At 31.5% G+C, this 3,540-nt stretch overlaps 1 non-coding gene across 1 annotated transcript; it reads left to right on the forward strand.

The window, feature by feature from the left end:
- Window positions 1–1,433: 1,433 nt before the first annotated feature.
- On the forward strand, window positions 1,434–1,540 carry LOC139894946 (small nucleolar RNA R71). Its single transcript, XR_011775419.1, has one exon. It is a non-coding gene; the product is annotated as a small nucleolar RNA R71 (small nucleolar RNA).
- Window positions 1,541–3,540: the final 2,000 nt, after the last annotated feature.

Below are 3,540 nucleotides of genomic sequence, written 5' to 3' on the forward strand. Positions count from 1 at the left end.
AAGTTAGTAATCTTATTTTTACATATGTATTTCATTGTTAATACACTTAATAATATATTTACTTATCATTTAACATAATTAACCAAGTGTATCAATATCTTAATATGATTCATATGTACCCAGTAAGACGTTGTTATAACGATAATCGTTATATATATCGTTTTCGAGTTTCTTAAATTAATAGTCTCATTTTTATTTATATAACTCATTGTTAAAATACCTAATGAGATACATACTTATAATAAAAACATGTTAACTATATATATAACCATATATATGTCATTGTATAGTTTTTACAAGTTTTAACTTTCGTGAATCACCGGTCAACTTGGGTGGTCAATTGTCTATATGAAACATATTTCAATTAATCAAGTCTTAACAAGTTTGATTGCTTAACATGTTGGAAACATTTAATCATGTAAATATCAATTCCAATTAATATATATAAACATGGAAAAGTTCGGGTCACTACATAACCCACCTACACCTAATTTCTTATATAATGAAAGAGGCATAATACTCACACTTGCACCTAAATCTGCTAGTGCATCATACATAACACAATCATTAAGTAAACAAGGAACAATAAATTCATCCGGATCACCCGACTTGGGTGGAAGTTCTGGTGGAACTGTCTTCATCGGATTTATTTTTACGGCTTTAGTTTCTTGCACTTGCTTATTCTTCCTCTTCCTTCTCGAGGTATCACCAATACAAACTTTATTACTTATCACTTGCTCATACTCAGCTTTTTTCATTGGAAACGGAATAGGTGGTTTGTATGGTGCATACATTGGTTTTTCAAAACCTGGTGGTGGTGTGACTTCTTTAATACCATTTCTTCCAGATTTGACTTTTTCTCTTCGGTTTGTTGTGGTGGTTTATACAAGCCAGGTCTTTGTTGATTGAAAGTGTTGTTTTGAGTTGGTTGGTTATTCGGACCTTGTTGGTTGTACGAGTTATTGTTGTGCCCATTTGGATTGTAAAGAATGTTTTGATTTCGATTGAGGTTTTGCCTTGGCGGTTGATAATTATTTCCTTGCCTTTGGTTTATGCAGGAAATATTCTCACGTTGTTCCATCGTTTGCTCGACATTACAATCTTTCGTTAAGTGTGGTCCACCACATTGCTCACAACTGATTTGTATTGCGTGAATATCTTTAGTCATCTTTTCCATTCGTCTTTCGAAAGCATCTATTTTTGCGGAAACGGAATCAAAGTCATGGCTAGAATCAGCTCTAGACGCTTTAGATGAATGAAAAATATCTTTTTCCTGATGCCACTCATGTGAGTGGGAGGCTGTATTATCAATAATTTTGTGAGCTTCGGTAGCAGTTTTCTTCATAATGGAACCACCAACGGTTGTGTCGATGTCTTTTCTTGTAGCGATGTCGACGCCTTTATAAAATATTTGAACTATTTGAAAAGTGTCTAAACCATGTTGAGGACATCCTCTCAACATCTTTCCGAATCTTGTCCACGCCTCAAATAACGTTTCATTTGGTTGTTGCGTGAATGTGGCAATTTCTCCTTGAAGTCTCATGGCTTTAGATGCCGGAAAGAATCTTTGAAGAAATTTCTCAACTAAAACATCCCATGTATCAATTGCTCCTTCGGGTAATGATTCTAACCAATCTTTGGCTTCCCCAATTAAAGTCTAAGGGAACAACATAAGATAGATCGTTTCAAACTCAATTTCTCGGATTTTAAATAAAGTACAAATCCTATTAAAAGTTCAAAGATGTTCGTTTGGATCTTCTTTTGTTGTACCACCGAATTGGCATTGATTAGTGACCATGTGTAGGATTTGTCCTTTGATTTCAAAATTTGGTGCATTAACATCTGGTTGATTAATGGCATGACCTTGGCCCGTACGTGTGGCTCTCATTCGGTCTTCCATACTTTGAGGTTCTGGATCTTTCATATCTTGAATAGTTGAATCCGAATTTCTAGAAGATTCTGATTTAACGGTTCCTTCATCGATAATCTCTGATTGAATAATTTGTGGCTCATGAGGAATGATTAGTGGTTCAGGATCTTAGAATTGTCCTTGAATATCCTCCGGGTCCTCAATTGTGAAGTCGGGTTCAAAAAATGGATTATCGGTAATTTGAATTGGAGTACTTGTTCGACGAGATGATGATTCTAATGAAAAATCAATGACAGCAACATTGGCTAGATGTCTTGATCGAGTTACAGGTGGTGAACGTATAAAAGGTGGTGAACGTTTTGCTCGGTGCATTCACTAAATATCCTATTAGTTATAAAAATAAAAATTATATAAGTTATCAAATTAATAGACTTTTCTGATTTTGCCCACGTTTCGAATAGCCAATAGATGCAGCAGGTAGTCAGGACCCTTTAAATCGGAAGTCCACAACTCGCCACTAACAAATCCAACTATTACTACGAACCAGAAAATTGGCATCAATTAATTTAATCGCTTACAATAATTTTTTGTCGAAATTTAAAGAAATTTAAAGAAAATTCTATGTCCTAAAAACTAGAGCGTAGAAATGAAAAAGAAAAAGCGCGTCGAAAAAGCGAAAGGTCGAAAATTAAAAGTCGAAAAACAAACTAAAACTTAGAAACTATAATAGCGGTTTAAAGCTTAGCGTCTAAAAAAATTTAAAACTTAAAAGTTGCGACTAAAGTCTGAAAATTCTAAAGGAAATTGGCAATTACTTAAAAAGCACTAAAACTATAAACTTTTAAAACGGCGTAAAATTCTAAAGTGTATAAATTCTAAATCTAAAGCAAAGCACTTACAGGAAATTACGGCAAAGTCTTAAAAACTAAAAATCTACGGCAAATCTATAACTACGAAACTAATATTACGAACGAAAAATATTAAAAACTACGAATTAAATGATTAAAAAGGTACAAAATACAAAAAGAAATTAAAGTGATAAAAATACAATTTTTTAAAAAAAATATTATTTTTATATTATTTATATAAAAGTATTAAATTTATATAAAAACTAATAAAACTTGAATTACAAAATAAATTAAAACTAAAATTAAAAAGTAATTAAATAAATAAAAACCTTAATTAGGTTTAAATAATAATAATTATTAATTAAACCCTAATTATGTAATTAATGATCCTAGGATTTGTTTGTCAGAGCGGCTACGCGATCGCGTAACTTTTACTCTGTATTGCACCGCGATCGCTGTGACGACCCGGATTTTTCCGACTACTTGATTATACTATCTACATGATTTAATAATTCCAACTTGATAAGCAATGAATTTTAATAAGTTTTGAACCTCCGAAAAGAGTTTTACACAAGCTTTTGGTCACCCTTTTATTCCTACGATTCACGAACGTCATAACTTGTATTAATTATATATATTTATATATATATATATTTAACTTGAAAATATGATAATTAAATATCTCATTAAGTATATTAAAAAGGTATTACATATAAATTTTCATACTACTAATTTAAAGAGTTTTCGAACAGTATATATGTTACTTTTTAAACGACGAAATTAACTTACGTTAAAATAAATGACAATAAAATAAATGACAGT

This window comes from Rutidosis leptorrhynchoides, chromosome 2, assembly GCF_046630445.1.
Source record: "Rutidosis leptorrhynchoides isolate AG116_Rl617_1_P2 chromosome 2, CSIRO_AGI_Rlap_v1, whole genome shotgun sequence".
Classification (NCBI taxonomy): domain Eukaryota; kingdom Viridiplantae; phylum Streptophyta; class Magnoliopsida; order Asterales; family Asteraceae; genus Rutidosis; species Rutidosis leptorrhynchoides.